Source organism: Papio anubis, chromosome 2 (genome assembly GCF_008728515.1).
Source record: "Papio anubis isolate 15944 chromosome 2, Panubis1.0, whole genome shotgun sequence".
Taxonomy (NCBI): Eukaryota; Metazoa; Chordata; class Mammalia; order Primates; family Cercopithecidae; genus Papio; species Papio anubis.
Genome location: NC_044977.1, coordinates 79,019,784 through 79,038,650, shown reverse-complemented (window position 1 = coordinate 79,038,650; position 18,867 = coordinate 79,019,784). Strand labels below are relative to the sequence as shown.

Genomic DNA, 18,867 nt, shown 5'->3' with positions numbered 1-18,867 from the left:
CTATTCCCACTTATTCATCATCAAAAGAAAACACTGGCATACATACAAAATACCCCTAAAATATGTAGTTTTTAACTGCATTTAACACTCTGGCAAAAACACTGTTCTTCCCACCCTTTCTCTTTTTCTCTTTATGGAGTCAACAGACTAGACAAGTAAGGCTACTACATTGTGAAATAACCTCCTGGTGGGCACAAAGGTTCAGGAAATGCTAAAAAATGAAATTATGGTGCTGGGTAATATATGTTCAAGCCAAGAATGTTCCTGGACCCTTGATATAAGGGTTTAAATATAAATATAAATACTCAAATATAACTGTATGCATTTTCTATGAGAGGGAAAAACAACTTTCCAAAGGAAAGGGTCTGAAAGGGGACCAGAATATGCTACCCCAAAATATGCCAGTTTGGCATAAGGGTTATTTGAGTTGAAGGCAATTAAGAACAGCAGATTCAGAAAAAACAACAAAAAAAAGAAAAAGAAAAAGAAACACCTCTGCCCTCCTCCATCTATCTAAAAGCAGGGCATAGATTTTCCTTTGTAAAGGTAACATATTTTCTATAAATAAAGGTGTTCCCCTTTCCCTACCAGAGAGAAGAATTCTTACCTGCATAAACGAACCTTACTAAACAACCTTCATTTACCATACATTTCCTAGTCATTTTTTCACAGTTTGTCCCCCTACCCCAGAAGCCCAAATCCTCTTATCCTTTTGTAACCACCCAACAGGTTCATTTTGCCTGCTGCCCAGATAGAGTCGGTTTATCAAGATGGAGGAATTGCAACAGAGAAAGAATTTAATTCACGCAGAGCCGGCTGAACAGGAGACCAGAGTTTTATTACTACTGAGATCAGTCTCCCTGGAACATTTCAGAGACTGGGATTTATTAAGGATAATTTGGTGGGTAGGGGGGCCAGGTAGTGGGGAGTGCTGATTGGTCGAATTGGAGATGCAATCACAGGGAGTCAAAGCTGTCCTCCTGTGCTGAGTCAGTTCCTGCATGGGGGCACAAGACCAAATGAGCCAGTTTATCAGTCCGGGTCGTGCCATCTGATCCATCAAGTGCAAGGTTGGAAAAATATCTCCAGCACCAACCTTAGGTTTTGATATTATCCCCAGGAGCAACTGGGGAGGTTTAGAATCTTGTGACCTCTAGTTGCATGAGTCCTAAAGCATAATTTCTAAACTTGTGGCTAATTTGTTAGACCTAGGGGGTTTGGGAAAGGGTTGTTAACATCTTTGTTCCAAAGTTAAACTATAAACTAAGATCCTCCCAAAGTTAGTTTGGTCTATGTGCAAGAATGAACGAGGACAGCTTGGAGGTTAGATGCAAGTTAGATGCAGTTAGGTCAGATCTCTTTCACCATCATAATTTTTGCAAAGGAGGTTTCACTTTGTCTAGTTTCTTCTCCACATAATATATAAGCCCCCAGACCTAACCACCTCTTATAGGGTCTTCACTTCTTTTTTATGAAGACCTCTGTATGAATATGTAATAAATGATTTCTCCTGTTAATCTGTCTTTTGTCAGTTTACTTTTCAGTGCCCCAGGAGCAGAATCTAAGAAAGCAGAGAAAGAATTGTTTTTCTTTTTTCCTCCCTCACAATCACTACATTTATGGAGTATCAAGAAAATTAAAGGTATGTAATCAAATTAGCTTAATTATTCTTCTGCCTTGACATGGAGTTGGGGGAGGATGGGGATAGGAAGAAAACTTTATAATAGGCAGCCTTTCTAGAAGTGGTTCATTTCAATGGTTCATTTCAAGCTACTCAATTAGAATGTAAGAATATCACCAGTAAAAGTGACTGGTATTTTATCTGAACAATTGTTTAAACTTTTTCAATAACACCACCATAGATCATGAAAGCATGTCACTGAGTTTCTTTGGAACACAGTTTTAATGGAATTATAGCCCCCCACAACACCCCCAGCTATGAGGAATGAGGCAAACTAAGTACAGGACAAGAAATGCAACCTGAAATTTGATATAAGGAAAACCCTTAGATAAGCACAGCAAGAGATACAAGGAGGGTGGGGGAGAAGAGTGTCCCTGGCAGTTAATCTCAAAGATAACTAGTGCACAATTTATAGTAAGTTCATCAAATTCCATGACAGCTTTGTGTTGGTGCTTTTCTTTCACCCCCAAAAGCCTTCAGAATGCTACTTTCTAGATATTTCATTCCCCACTCAGATCTTTTACCTACTGAATTATACCCGATTCATTCCACGATGCTGTGTTATTAGAATCAGTGGTTTTCAATCTTAAATGCACTTTAGAATCAGCTGGGAAATGTAAATAATAAGCAAACAAAAGAAAACATACAAACAAAAAAAACACCTGCTCCCCTCCCCACTCTTATTTCAGTTATCTGGATGGGACCAGCCCCGGTGATTCTAACTTACCGCCAGGTCTGAGAGCCACTAGTTGGAAAGCAATCCAAACAAATTAAAATTACATAATGAAGGAATAAACTTACATTAGGAGGCCAGGTACCTCGAATTCCCATCTTAATAATCAGATATAATGTGTTAATATAAGGATCCCAGATTTTGTCCATCAAATTTAGAAAGACTGAATTGCATGGGCTGAAATATATCTATTTGCCCATGCTGGGGTTCAGGACATACTACCCCCAAATATTGTAAGCTGAAGGAATTTGAGAAGACAACAGAAGCCAGAAGGTCAGAACTCACTCTCTGACCTTCCTTCTGCCCTTCTCCTCTGAAGCAGGTCATAAAACCCAGGAAGAATTATCTGGCCTTCTCCTGAAGCAGGTCTAAGACCCTCCTGTGAAAGGTTTCTCACGTCCCATACCTGGAGTAAAAGAACATCCTTATCTCCCAAGACAAAGGGTTACAGAGAATCTGAACAAACAGGTCTTGCTACATTTCCTCCCATTATTAGCTCATACTTCCTTATTCAATCATACTTCTACACAACTATCTACTTCTTCATCAAATCTAGCATAAAAAATACAGAGGTTTACCAGTTTTGGGGGTCTTCATTTCATTATGAAGAATCCCATGTCACATAAAACTTACGTTAAATAAATCTGTGTGCTTTTCTCTCGTTAATCTGTCTTTTGTTACAGGGGACTCAACCAAGAACCTGAGGGTTAGGAAAAGATACTTCTCCTCCCCTGACCCCATAATACTCCAACTTTTACAGAGGATTGAAGAAATTCCAAACATCATATGATAGAGGTAAGTAAAAACAGTAGAATTAAAGGTGGTCTAGTCCTCTTAGTATTCAAAATATGACAAACAAGGAAACATAGAGCAGGATGCATCAACTTGTGTTTTTTATTGATAATGATAAAAATAAAATCATTAGCTACCATTTATGGAATACCAGTTACCGTGGTAAGCACTTTCAATGGGTTACCTCATTGAAAACTAAAAACATCCCTCTGCAATAGAAATTATCACCCCCATTTCACAGATGAGGAAATTGAGGCTCAGAGAGATTTGGACACTTTCCCCAGAGTCACACACATAGAAAGTGGCAGAACCAAGATTAAATTCCAGGTCTTTTGCTCCCAACCAGTCTATTCTCTTAACTACATCCTCTGTCACCTAGACCACTAAAGAGTCTCGTAAGTACTTGCTACTCAAAGGATGATCCACGGACCAGCAGCATCAGTCTGTTAGAAATACTGAATCTCTGATCCTTTCCAGGTCTTTAATTAAATCAGAATCTGCATTTTAAGATCAGCAGGAGACTTGTATGCACATTAAAATTAAAGAAGCACAAGCATACATACTTTTCCCACATCAACTATTACCTCAGATAAATTCATTATCCATAATGCATCCATACTTTTTAAAAACTGATTTACTTTGTTTTGAAATATGTATCCACTGTGGAATGGCTAAATCAAGCTAATTAATATGCATTACCTCAAATACTTATTTATTTGTGGTGAGAATGTCAGAGGTGTTTGAACCAGAGCAACCCTATCTTCAATAGGGGCTGGGTAAAATAAGGCTGAGATCTACTAGGCTGCTTTCCCAGGAGGTTAAGGCATTCCTAGTCACAAGATAAGATAGAAGGTTGGCACAAGATACGGGTAATAAAGACCTTGCTGATAAAACAGGTTGCAGTAGAGAAGTTGGCTAAAACCCCCCAAACCAAAATGGCGCCGAGAGTGACCTCTGGTCGTCCTCACTGCTCTACTCCCTCCAGCGCCATGACAGTTTAGAAATGCCACGGGGCAATGTCAGAAAGTTGCCCTATATGGTCTAAAAAGAGGAGTTATGAATAATCCATGCCTTGTTTAGCATGTCATTAAGAAATAACCATAAAAATGGGAAACCAGCCGCCCTCAGGACTGCTCTGTCTATGGAGTAGCCATCTTTTTATTCCTTTACTTTCTTAATAAACTTGCTTTCACTTTACTCTATGGACTTGCCCTGAATTCTTTCTTGCATAAGATTCAATAACCCTCTCTTGGGGTCTGGATCGAGACCCCTTTCTGGGAACAAGAACACTTAAAGTCTACACTCTTAGTAATCTTCAATAATACAATACATTGCTATACATCCATACTTTCATGAAAACAAATCCAATAATTTCATTTCCCCATTTAAGGCCATTAAACAGTTTCCCAAATGCCCTTGGAATAAGGTCAAAATGCAGGTAACCAAACTCTGCATAATATTACTCAGGCTCACCATTCTCAGCAAACTAACACAGGAACAGAAAAGCAAACACCACATGTTCTCACTCATAAGTGGGAGTTGAATAATGAGAACGCATGGACGCAGGGAGAAGAACATCATACACCGGGGCCTGTTGGGGGGTGGGGGGCAAGGGGAAGGAGAGCATTAGGACAAATACCTAATGCATGCGGGGCTTAAAACCTAGATGACAGATTGACAGGTGCAGCAAACCACCATGGCACATGTATACCTATGTAACAAACCTGTACATTCTGCACATGTATCCCAGAACCTAAAGTAAAATTTAAAAAAAGAAAAATAAATCTATTACTCAGGCTCACCTCTGCAGCCTTATTCTCTCCACCTCCTCCAGCCATTGATTTTCATATGCTAGGCAAACAGACCTTCTTTCTGCTCATCAAATCCCAACATTCCCTCCCTCCCTCCCTCTCTTCCTCCCTTCCTCCCTTCCTCCCTTGTACTAGGTTCTTCCCTGCCAAGAATATACCCTCATTCACCCCATCACTGCCTCCCTGCCAGCCCCATTTACTGCTCTCACCAGAGCAGATGCAGTGCCTGGCACAGAGTTAGGAGCAAGATAAATGTGCTGAATATAAACATGTTTAGGATGCCGAGGGCCTCCGCTGTTTCCTTTGTCCGTCTCCTCTGCTGTTGCTGTGATCCACATTCCTGTTTCTCCTTCCCTGTTCCCTGCATCACTTCTTTTCAGTAACTCACCTCCTTATCAGTAACCTCATGGCTACTGAAGTTGTCAGCTTTAGAAAGAAGCACTGCCACATCCCCATGGTCATTGCCCCAGTATTATTCACCAGCTGGATGACAACTGCCTCACTCTAACCCCGAGGCTCCTGGGATAGGCCCAATCCTTTCTAGAGACAGACAGAAGTTCCCACTGACAGAAACAGACTGCTTTTAAATCAAAGATTTAATATATAGGTGGAACCATAGATCAGGGACCTCTCAGCAGGCAGTACCGAGCCAAAAGCTTCACTATCTCTCTGCCCACACAAGAGAGTGTCACTGTGCTGACAAGACAGGTTATCAAGAGTTGTGAGGAACTTCATATTTTAAATGTGATGACCAAGTGTGCTACTCTAAGAAAACAAGCGGCAAACAAATCCTTTTATAATATAAATATCTGCCTCAAGTTTTAAATCTTGAGGAAATGTGAATTTTCATATATCAGGCTTACAATAATAAAAACAAGAGCTATTATATTTATCTATTGACTGCAAGCTGTTAAGAGCCTGACAACATGCTCAAAGCTTTATACACACTTTCTTCTTCATCATCACTGTGAGGTAGAAATGCTTATTATCCCTATTTTAAGAGAGAAAACCAAGGGCTAAGTAACTTGTCTAAAAGGCACAGCTGGGAATTAAACCATAGGTCCTCAGACAACCCCTCTACTGCTTCTCTGCTATGTCTTACTATTTGGATCACTTTCTCATCTGAGAAGTCACAGATGTGGACATTCCCAAAGAGACAACCCCTTGGAGAATGACCTCAAAGGCTGAGATTTTTCTCTGCAATGTACATGTTGAAAGCAAAGTAACCTCCTACATCTTATATTTCAAAGCTGCACTTCTACATTAAAAGAGTAAACAAATTCAATGAAAAGATGTGGGAACAGGGTGCTTATGAATGCAATGCCACAAGTATTTTTTCAGTGTCTACTGGTGGTCAGGCACTGTGGTGGAAAATGAATGATCAGACTATCAGTTGGGAGAGTGTGGGGGTGGGAGCATGGGGTGATGAGGAAAACTTCTCAAATAGACTGTTTCAAGAATGTTTAGCCAACAATTCATAAAACTGTTACTTTATTACGCAACTATATGGAAATCATCTTTCAGAAGAGACCAGAATTACCTGCCTTATTATCTGTGAATACATAATTGAAAAGGCCAATATGTCTTCCAAAATGGAAGTCACAACTTGTTAGATTTCTGATAGTTCATATTAGAGGGTCAGATTTTAACATGTGAACGCAAACATAGTGTCAGAATTTGTTCTCAAGTGCCTGAAAGAATGAAAGAGAAAAGAGTAGTGGGAGACAAAACCAGACTAATTTCCAAAATGGAAACAGAGCATGTTGAAGTTACATGAATACACAAATAAAGATGGGGACACAAAAACATTTCCTAAAGCATTCTATCAAAGGCTGCAGGAAAAAGGCCAAGACAAGGATACCAAATAGAAAAGCATAAGCCTGAAAAGGTTATCCACACTACTGTGAGGACTCCAGAAACCTGCCTTCTTGCAGAAACAGGATGCTTTTTACATGAGGGCATGAGATGAAGATTACAGACTACTTTATACCACTCTCCTCATTTATAAAATAAGAGTTAGATTAGATTATTTATAAGGTCCTTCCAGTTCGAATGCATTACGTCCTTATCATCTATGTGGTCCCTGCATGTTAAGAGCGATGACCATATAAAGAAGCTCAAAACATATTTGTTGAATTCATGAAATATTACAACCTTACCAATAATAAGATACTTTACAACAATTGGTCCTGGTCTGTGGCCTTGAAAGAACAAATTACAGGAGAAACCATCATCTACAAAGCTACACATCTGCTGTTCCTCCTAGCTGGTGGAATGAAAATAACCTTGGACTTGAAAACAAGACGCTTGGTTCTAGTCTCATCTCTGACACAAACCAACTGTGTGTGTGACCTTGGGCAAACTGCTTTACCACCTGGGCCAGTTTCCTCATCTCTAAAATAAAGGTATTCTACAACAATATACAGCTAGCATTTGTGGAACCTTTATTATAGGCCAAGAAGTGTTCCAAGATCTTTGCATTAGAATTAAATTATCTCAAAGGTTTTTGCAGCTCAAACCTTTAGTGTCTAACTACAGAGGCAACATGGTATAATGAAAATATTCAAAATTCTGTAACCAGAAAGGTTGGACTCTCCCTTGGCTCTGTAAGGTAGGGTCTTTCTCTAAGCAGACACTGTTAAGCCGAAGGGCTTACAGTCTCAGTCCTTATATTCACCAGTATTGTAACTTGAACAAGTTACTTAGCTTTCCTAGCCTTAGTTTTCTAATCTGTAAAGTTAATATAAAAATGGTTCTCACTCTCATATAGCTTTTAAGAGGCTTAAATCATATCATACATATTTTATTGAATATATATTATATTGCCAGCTGTGTAATCATCGGCTATCTTCTCAAGTTTTTTCTCATATACAAATGGGAAATGTAGTATTAAAAAGAGATCATGTGAACATGATCTAAATGGTCAAGTGTTAGTGGTTTTGAAAGCATGTACATTAATACTTGGAACACTGTATACAACAATCCCATATCTAATACTTAGTTAGAACAGCATATGCAATCAGTAACAACACACACACACACACACACACACACACACACACACACACACACAACCCTAGACTTCTTTCTTTACTAAACATCTCTAGTCCAGGTTGCAGCAGGTGGACAGAGGCCGGCAGCCATGAACGCAGGTCCACATGGGAGTTGTAGTTCCGAGTCAAGCGGCTGCTCCACAGAACGGCTAGAAGCGAGACTTCATCTCCCAGGAGACATCTCGCCGTGCAAAATGGCACCCCACGAGGTGGAGTACCTGCTCGACGAGAAACAAGGGGCGGGACTGCAACTCCCAGGAGCCTCCGCTGCCCAGGCCTCCGGCCGCAGGCTTAAACCAAGGCTTAACATCAGGTGCGAGTAGGGACCGCCCTTGGTAGACTGGGCCCGGCCCGGGTCAGAACCTTTCTAAAACAACCACTGTGGGTATTTTCCACTGGTCCCAGCACATTTCTGAGAGACCAGAATAATAACAGCAGTAAGTCTGCAAGTGGTAAACTTTCGCAAGCATGACCTCAATTTAGATTTCGGCTTCAGGCAGCATCCTTGGGCCACTTGACCTGGGAGCATTGGGCTCCTTGTTTCCCAGATAAGCGCTGTGAGTGGCTGTTCCAAGGTAACACAGCGAGGGCAGAATTTAAGCCTACAGAGAAACCTGCAGATGCATCTCAAGTTCCACTAACCTGCCTCCTTCACCCCGCCACCCCCAACTCGGATATACCTTTAAAATCCCCCCTTTGACGCTAAAAATAAAAACAACAAACCATAAAATAGGTGTAAGAAAGTCCGACCAAGTACCGACGAATTCTCCCACAACAATAAATTCGATGCCTTTTTGTCTGTTTTTGAAATCGTAATGTAAACTTATCTCCCAAAATGCTGCCTTCTCTGTACTCCGGTTTGCTCCTGTCCTGCGCACGTGTTCAGCAACCCCTTAGGGGAACCCAGAGCTGCGTGTTTAACACAGACCTGTTGGGACGGATTTTCGCTACTTGTCTATGAAACTGACGAACCGTCCCAAAACGGCGGGTGCCGACTACACCCCCAGAGCCAAGAGCTGTGGCGTCCCCGGAACCGCTGGCGTGGCCCCATGCCTCAGTTTCCCCACTCATAAATACGGTGGAGGAGTAACGGGTTAGGGCTAGGGTCGGTGCTTGGGAATTAGGGGGCCCGAGTCCCCACCCTGAGACCCTCGTGGGGCAGAAGAGTCCTCGGGACAGAAGCCCACCGCCCCGTGAGCGGCGCCGGCCCCACTGGGCTCCGGGGTGATGACCAGACGCGCGTGGAAACCCAGACCCGCGCCCCAGAAACACTATTCCACTTGGGCTTGCCTCCCCGCCCCTACCTTCCAGGATGTTGGCAGCTGGGAAGGAAAGGCAGAGGGAGGGAGCGCGGGGCCGGAGCGCCGCCTGGGAGTGTGCCCACTGGGTGGCCGCCTGAGGGACCCGGGAACAGAGGGCAAAAAGTCCTGTGACGGGACAGAGCGGAGCGGGGACTGCAATTCCCAGAAGACCCCCACGGTAGGGGCGGGACCCAAGATGGCCGCTTGTCTGGGGACAGGAGCGGAGGCCAATATGCGCAGAGCATGCGCCTAAGCCGGGCCAATTGAAAGCCATAGTGACAGTAACCCAGATTCAGGGGCGGGAAACACTGACCACGGAAGACAAGTTAAGGTGAGAATCCCCTTAGAAGGGGATTTTGGGCATACATAAATCGCACAATCTTTAGCTTTTTCTAACTAGAAAAAGAAACATGATTCTTTTCACGTGTAATGAAAGGCTGTACCGCACTTTTGCTTTCTTCCTTGCTCCCAAAACGCTTTTAACTTACCCTTCACGACTCCCCACTGACTGGATTTCTTTTCACTTCATTTCCCCACTCTGGATCTTTCTGGATTCCTGAAGCCTTCTTTTCTTTATGTGTCTCTCAGAAACACAGACTCGCAGTCCCTGACTTGATCCATCAAATGATGTGGTCATTTACGACTACGCTCAGCCCTCCCTGGCATCCTAACAAAATTGCACCACATGTGCCCCTTCCCTTTTCCTTTCTGTCTTTTCTGTGCTGTTTTTCTTCTTAGCACTTGTCGTTACGAAGCATTGTATAAAATTTACCTATTTATCTTTTTTACCATCTTACTTTCTCACTAGAATGCAAGATCCATGCAGATGTGGATTTTTGTTTTGGTCACTGTTGTCTTTCTAGCACTAGAAAAGTGCCCAGCACATAGTAAATACACCATATTTTCAATAATTGAACGAAATCCAGTGTGACCTTTCTCCTCTAGTCTCCCTTTCTCTGGTGCAGATGAATTCAACCCGTCTCTGACCACCATGGTTCCTTGTGCTTGCTCCCTTTTTTAATCCAAAATCATTATTGATGTATTATGTGCCAAATGCCATGTGGGTGCTGGAGAAATCATTGATTCAGACCCAATTCCTAACCTCAAAATGCTCTGAGTCTAGTGACGTATGAAAAGTAAACTTAATTTTGCAATAAATGCAATTACAAATTGCAGAACACCTAAGTAATTTTCACAAGGTCATGCAGCTCCTAAGCAGGGACTAGATTCCTGCCTCAGACTCTTGCCATTACATCAGGAAACACAAAGAGCAGTTACTCTAAGACAAACACTAAGATAGGTCCCCATTTGCCTTAGCACCATTTCCTTTATCTATGTCTCACTTTTTTCTTTGGCCTGATTCATTACATGCAGGCGATTACATCAAGTCTTAGATCTCTCATCATTTCTGATATTTGAATCCCATGGAGAGTAGTAAGGTGTCCTACAAAGTGTCCTGGTGTGAAATTCTGATGTCCTTGGAAGCTTGAGTCTCAGAGAATGTCATACTGGATTATAGTTCATCACACAGACACCATGACCCCATAAAATATTATCAAATTGTGAATAACAAAGTGAAATCGAAAAAAAATTATAGTTAAAACAGCAGGAATGTGATCAATATATGTACAGACTGATTTTGTGCATAGAGATTAAAACCCCTGTTCAGGCTTCCTAGCCTAATCTTATGTCAATTTGGGGTCATTTCCTGTAATACAATTCTTTGTTCTTTTATGAGCACAGACTTAGCTCAGCAGTCCCAGCTATTCTCAAGCTGATCGACATGAAAGATTTCAACACATGTGTCAGCAGCCAGACTAAACGTGGAAGAAAATCAGGAGCATATGAAACTGGAAAGCTCAATAACTTTCCTCCTCCTGAGAAAGCATCAGCCTGTAATCATTACATCTTCTACTTAGCAGTCAAAAGGCAAATGTCATGAACATACTCGGGATCTAAACAGTGGTGTCTAATGATTATTACACTGTTGTCGGATAACCTAATATGAGCACATAGGTATTACTTCAGCTGTGGATAATGCTGACTGCTGGGCTCAAGGTCACCCATGACCTTGAGCAACAGATACATTCACAAAGAGCATGAAGACATGGCACTTGCTTTGGATTCAGGACCTTCAAGTGCCAAGACAATCAGTGGGAGGTTACTCTCTGATCTGCAACTTGACTGAATTAATAACCACCTTAGTATGGGTTCTCCGAGAAGCAGATCTGGAGACAGGTATTCAAGAGCAAGTATTTTATTTAGGAGATTATTGCAGGAAACACCAGTAAGAGACTAAGAAAGTGAAATAGGGAAGAGAAGACCAAAAAGATGGCTTATCTAGCACATTACTGCTAAGGGCACCCAGAACTTAATCTTCCTACGAATCTCTGGGAAACAATGTGGAACACATACCTTAGACTGAGTGATTCCACCAAGAGGACAAGATAACTGGGTTGTTTAAACACCAATACCGTCAGTCAATGATTGGGGGCTACTTTCAGGGATTATTAAGACCCTGGCTTGTCTGCCATGTTCTAAGAGTAGACAGAGTTGCCTCAGTGGCCACAGATGCCAGAGATAGAAGAATTAAGAGTCAGATTGGTATACACTGAAATAGTAAGGGAATATAGCATACTGGCAGGGCACCAATAATATCTGCTACAGGTGGCTTTGATTTACCACAAGCTCATGTCACTGAAACTAACAGAATAAGTCAGAAACTAAGTAGATAAATACAAAAAGCCCAAGCAGCCTACCACCTTGTGTCACTCATGAGCAATTAAGATAGATTGTACTTTCTAAATCCTCACTAAGACATACAAACCAAACAATAGCAAAAGCCTCATTTACACTGGGGAACAGGAACTCTTTGGGCATTTAAGGAGGGTGCTTTGGGAGTTTTGGGGTGTGGTAGTGTAAGGAGAAAGAAGATTAAGAAAAGGGGAAAAGGAAATTTAAAGAAACATGTTGAAAACATTGTGTTTTTCATTTTATGGACTTGAAACATGAGTAAACTGCGTGGATGTTTTAAGAAAGTAGCATCAAGATCTGGGTGACTTTTAGACCCAGAAGACAATTTTGTGAAAGACTTCTATGGATTGTGCCATTATAGCACTTCTTCATAGCAAATATCTTTACTTGAAAGTATAGCCTCATTTATTTGTCCTTTTGTTTATCATCTGTCTCCTTCAAACAAAAGGTAAACTCCATGAAGGTAAGAACTTTGTTTTCAGGCCAGGCACGGTGGCTCATGCCTGTAATCCCGGCACTGTGGGAGGCCAAGGTGGGCGGATCATGAGGTCAGGAGTTTGAAACCAGCCTGGCCAACATGGTGAAAACCCATCTCCACTAAAAATACAAAAACTAGCCAGGCATGGTGGCTCACACCTGTAGTCCCAGCTACTCAGAAGGCCGAGGCAAGGAATCACTTGAGCCTGGGAGGCGGAGGCTGCAGTGAGCAAAGATTGTGCCACTGCATTCCAGCCCAAGTGACAGAGCGAGACTCCATCTCAAAAAAAAAAAAAAAGGACTTCATTTTCGTATTATTCAGTAGTCGGCACTTAATAAATATGTGGTTAACAAATGACTATATTATGGCTAAAAAAACAAACAGGGTAAGTACTAGAAGAGCCTGACATTTGTACCACTTGTATCATTCAACTAAATCATAAAGGTAAGAGGCACTGGTAACTACACAATAATCCCCCATTATCACGAAGCTTAGGGCCATCCTTGTGTGTAGAAAAACTGGTCAGCTTTAGTCAAACACTTCGAACAGCATCCTCTTCAAGCACACATGGCCTACAGGGAAATCTTTACCATGGAAACAGAAATTCAAAACTAAAAAGGCCATAGAGGTCAAAGAGTTCAACCCTCTGCATAATTCATCTTAACCATATGTTACAGGTCATAATTCAGACCTTCAGACAAGAATCTTTATTTATTTGTAATTTATTACAAATTTGGGATTTATTTGAAAAAATATCTAATAAAAAATATTATATTAGAAAAAAGGAAAAACAATGCATTATTTTTGCAATACAAAGTATAGAAAGCTTGGGAAACTTAGTCGTACCCAAATGCTCTAGTCTGCTTCACACATTTCTGAATCTGTGATCATTAAGCTTCTTGGCTACCATTGGAGAATTCTGGTTGCTGGTAAGAGCCATCTTATGATGTGCTAAAAATTTTCTAAATTTTTAACCTATGTTTTTTGTTCTCTCATCTTCTTTCTCCCTTTGTTGTTCTGTGTTAAATGTATTCCTTGGGTAGATTTGTTCATCAGATATTTAGAGATCTGTCTATTCCCTATAGCTAGTGAACATATGCATACTGTCTGCTTTTAACTATGCCTCATAAATAATCACACTTAATCCTTCTTAGTGCCATCTTTTGCAATCATCTTCCAGTTACCTAGAACATAAGGTGCATAAAACTAAGCTCAGTGTCCAAGCTGTGATCTCAGTAGGGTGGCTCAGAGATAAACGATGATTTTTCATCACTCTCTTTCAAGAAATTATGGCTCTAAACTTATTGCCCTGGTTTCACTGCAGCTTTAAAGACATTTCATCATTCTAGAAGACCCATTAAAAGCATTTTCTAAAAACTAAAAAATATAGTAGAGGAGAGTGCAATTCCAATTCAATTCAGTTTTTTATATATTGAGGGTTACTCTGTGAGCCATTGTGTTAGAGGCTGGAATTCACAAGTGAATAAGACATAGTCTCTGGAGTGGTACTGTAGTGAATACTATAAGCATGTAAATAGATGAGCAAATCAATGTGATGCCCCATATAAGCCAATGCCAGAATGAGTGGATTCTACCACCTATAGTGAAGGAGAGAGGGGGGTTCCGGGCAGAGGCAACAACAGTACATGGCAACACCAGAGCTCAAACAGGGTAAACGCATCAGACTAAATTGGAAGTAGGATAGCAGTGAAAGAAACCAGAAGAGTCCCAAGGACCAGTTCATGAGGGTTTCCTAGGTAACTCCTTAGTTTGCCATAAAAGCAATTGAAAGCCTTGAAACTATAAAATAAATAGCTTAATTTGGAGGCAAAATGGGGAAAATCATTCAACAAATATTTATTGAGCATTTACTATATCCCAGGCATTGTACAAGGTGCCAGGGATGCAATGGTGAGTAAATCATTTAAAAAAAAAAAAAAAAAAATCCCTACTCTTGTGGGACCTCTAGAAGAGTAGACAAGCCATACACTAATATACAAATGTATAATCTCTCATAGGTGTTGATAAATGCTAGGGGTAAAAAAGCAGAGTGAAAGGCTAGAAAGTGATAGGTGGTCTTCTTTTAGATAGGGTGGTCAGGGAAGGCTTCTTTGAAGAGATGTCATCTGAATGAAGATGTCAGTGAAGTGGGGATGGGAGGCAGCCATGAGGAAATCTGTGGAAGAAAGTTCCAAACAGACGGAACAGTAAGTGCAAAGTCCTTAAGATACAAACAAGTCCTTAAGATACAACATGCTTGGCGTAGTAGAAGAATAGCCAGACAGCCCATGTGGCTGGAGAAGAGTGAATGAGAAGAAAAGTAATGGAAAAGGAGATCAAAGGCAATCAGAGGCCGGAAATCATGAAGGGTTTGGTAGGCCATGGTAAGATCTCCAGGAAAAATGTTAAACTAGTCCATGAATGTAGCCATCAGACAGTATAGTATGACCCATTCGTGAAACATAAAAAGATTGTGTGTTACACACACACGTAATTATTGAGGCCCATAATCACTTTGGGGACAGATGTGTTTTAGAAATTAACAATTTGTTGTTTTTTAGAAAGGTATATGTCTATATCATTTGGTATATAACACTTCCAGAGAAGTCTTGTGACAGCACCCTGTCATCAATCGTATTGATATGTCTGCAACAAAACATATGGGGGATAAGCAAACACTAAATATAGCCTTACACCATTGGTTTTCAAGCTTTTTGGATTTCAAAATTTCAGATCCAGAATTGTAAACCTCTATTTGTACATATGTGGAAAAATTCCAGGAGTGTCCCATTGTTCACTGTTGTGAACAAAGGTTGAAGGAGTGAGATGGCTTTGGTGGCTGAAGTATCTTTTATTCTACTTTTTATCATGCCGAATCCACTTCTTTACCATGTATTATTTATGTCATTGAAATAACGCAAGTTTTAAAAAAATGTTAAATGTAGATATCAGTGTTTGTATTCATGTCTTTGGGTATTAACAATATGAATGTAATCAGGGAAAGTATTTTAAACAAAAAAAGTAATAGAAAAGATTTTGAATATTCATTATATAATTGCTTCTATATTTGAGTTCTTAGTAATGAAATATTCAACTTTTACTGTGTCTCTATATGCTTTTCAAATTTTTGTCTTGTAAATACTTTTGTGGACTAGAGAGTCATAGTATAAAGATAATATTGTAAGGAGTAGGAAAATCATATCTAAATTTCAGTATAAAATATATTTTTAAGTTTTATGGTAAATCATATTTCCTAATGTTCCAAGAAGTTTCTTCTGTTTCCTTATAGAACATGGTCCATTCTCAGGCCCTGCGGTATACTGTTTTGTTTTGTTTTGTTTTGTTTTCAAGGCAAATCTGTGGGGTTTTATTTCCATGTTTTGATAACAGAATGTCATACTTATGATAAATACTTGCCTGAAAGATATTTATAATGTACAAGCCCTAAAATATTTAGACATTTTTTAAATTGCAATTTTCAACCTCCCTATTTCCTACCACTCTCCCCCAACAAAAATTCAGCGATATGTATTTAACAGACACCACATTTCATGGTGAATGTTATTGGTTGTGTGACTGAAAACTGTAATTAGACATGCCTCACTGATTCATACATGAATCGTTTTGAGGTTTATTATTCCACTGGAATGTTAATGAATATGAATACAAAATACTCTGAGAGATTTTCTTTTTATCCTGGTAAAGTACATATGGTACGGGGGTAAAAAAAACCTTTAAAATAATTAGTGAAAAAATACTTTGTGTACATAACTAGACCCTTGATTTTTTTTTTATTATTATACTTTAAGTTCAGGGATACATGTGCAGAACATGCACGTTTGTTACATAGCTATACACATGCCATGGTGGTTGCACCCATCAACCCATCATCAACATTAGGTAGTTCTCCTAATGCTGTCCCTCCCCTAGCCCCGCAACCCCTGACAGGCCCCTGTGTGTGATGTTCCCCTCCCTGTGTCCATGTGTTCTCATTATTCAACTCCCACTTATGAGTGAGAACATGTGGTGTTTGGTTTTCTGTTCCAGTGTTAGTTTGCTGAGAATGATGGTTTCCAGCTTCATCCATGTCCCTCCAAAGAATATGAATTCATCCTTCTTTATGGCTGCATAGTATTCCATGGTGTATATGTGCCACATTTTCTTTATCCAGTCTGTCACTCATGGGTGTTTGGGTTGGTTCCAAGTCTTTGCTATTGGGGTCAGAGCTGCAATAAACATATGTGTGCATGTGTCTTTATAGTAGAATGATTTATAATCCTTTGGGTATATACCTAGGAATAGAATTACTGGGTCAAATGGTATTTCTAGTTCTAGATCCTTGAGGAATCGCCACAGTGTCTTCTACAATGGTTGAACTAATTTACACTTTCTCCAACAGTGTAAAAGCATTCCTATTTCTCCACATCCTCTCCAGCATCTGTTGTTTACTGACTTTTTAATGACCTCCATTCTAACTGGCGTGAGATGGTATCTCATTGTAGTTTTGATCTGCATTTCTCTAATGACCAGTGACGATGAGCATTTTTTAATATGTTTGTTGGCCACATAAATGTCTTCTTTTTTTTATTTTCTTTTATTGTTTTTTATTATACTTTAAGTTCTAGGGTACATGTGCACAACATGCAGGTTTGTTACATATGTATACTTGTGCCATGTTGGTGTGCTGCACCCAGCAACTCGTCAGCACCCATCAACTCGTCATTTACATCAGTTATAACTCCCAGTGCCATCCCTCCCCCCTCCCCTCTTCCCATAATAGGCCCTGGTGTGTGATGTTCCCCTTCCCGAGTCCAAGTGATCTCATTGTTCAATTTCCACCTATGAGTGAGAACATGCAGTGTTTGGTTTTCTGTTCTTGCGATAGTTTGGTGAGAATGAATGATGGTTTCCAGCTTCATCCATGTCCCTACAAAGGACATGAACTCATCCTTTTTTATGGCTGCATAGTATTCCATGGTGTTTATGTGCCACATTTTCTTAATCCAGTCTGTCACTGATGGGCATTTGGGTTGATTCCAAGTCTTTGCTATTGTGAATAGTGCTGCAATGAATGTACATGTGCATGTGTCTTTATAGCAGCATGATTTATAATCCTGTGGGTATATACCCAGTAATGGGATGGCTGGGTCATATGGTATTTCTAGTTCTAGATCCTTGAGGAATAGCCATACTGTTTTCCACAATGGTTGAACTAGTTTACAATCCCACCAACAGTGTAAAAGTGTTCCTATTTCTCCACATCCTCTCCAGCACCTGTTGTTTCCTGACTTTTTAATGATTGCCATTCTAACTGGTGTGAGATGGTATCTCATTGTGGTTTTGATTTGCATTTCTCTGATGGCCAGTGATGATGAGCATTTTTTCATGTGTCTGTTGGCTGTACGAATGTCTTCTTTTGTGAAGTGTCTGTTCATATCCTTTGCCCACTTTTCGATGGGGTTGTTTGATTTTTTCTTGTAAATTTGTTTGAGTTCTTTGTAAGTTCTGGATATTAGCCCTTTGTCAGATGTATAGATTGCAAAAATTTTCTCCCATTCTGTAGGTTGCCTGTTCATTCTGATGATAGTATCTTTTGCTGTGCAGAGGCTCCTTAGTTTAATTAGATCCCATTTGTCAATTTTGGCTTGTGTTGCCATTGCTTTTGATGTTTTATTCATGAAGACTTTTATTCATGAACACTTTGCCCATGCCTGTGTCCTGAACGGTATTGCCTAGGTTTTCTTCTAGGGTTTTTATGGTTTTAGGTCTTATGTTTAGGTCTTTGATCCATCTTGAGTTAATTTTTGTATAATGTGTAAGGAAGTGGCCAGTTTATGTTTTCTGCATATGGCTAGCATATGCAGAAATGGTGTTTTCCCAACACCATTTGTTAAATAGGGAATCCTTTCCACATTGCTTGTTTTTGTCAGGTTTGTCAAAGATCAAATGGTTGTAGATGTGTGGCATTATTTCTGAGGCCTGTGTTCTGTTCCATTGGTCTATATATCTGTTTTGGTACCAGTATATATCTGTTTTGGTTACTGCAGCCTTGTAGTCTAGTTTGAAGTCAGGTAGCGTAATGCCTCTAGCTTTGTTCTTTTTACTTAGGATTGTCTTGGCTATTGCTTCTCAGGCTTTTGGCTAAGATCAAATGTAGTATTGTTTTGGATATACAAGCTCTTTTTTGGTTCCATATGAAATTCAAAGTAGTTTTTTCTAATTCTGTGAAGAACGTCAATGGTAGCTTGATGGGGATAGCATTGA

At 40.2% G+C, this 18,867-nt stretch overlaps 1 protein-coding gene across 13 annotated transcripts in view; it reads right to left on the bottom strand.

Moving 5' to 3' along the window:
• FHIT (fragile histidine triad diadenosine triphosphatase) overlaps positions 1 to 9,577 on the bottom strand; it is a 1,487,995-nt gene extending 1,478,418 nt beyond the window's left edge. For 11 of the 13 annotated variants that reach the window (XM_021933567.2, XM_017954322.3, XM_021933552.2 and 8 more), the window contains exon 1: positions 9,375 to 9,577. The gene's annotated coding sequence lies outside the window, so the exon portion shown is untranslated. The remainder of the gene's footprint in view (positions 1 to 9,374) is intronic. The other 2 variants (XM_021933575.2, XM_021933582.2) reach the window with 1 other exon arrangement.
• Positions 9,578 to 18,867: the final 9,290 nt, after the last annotated feature.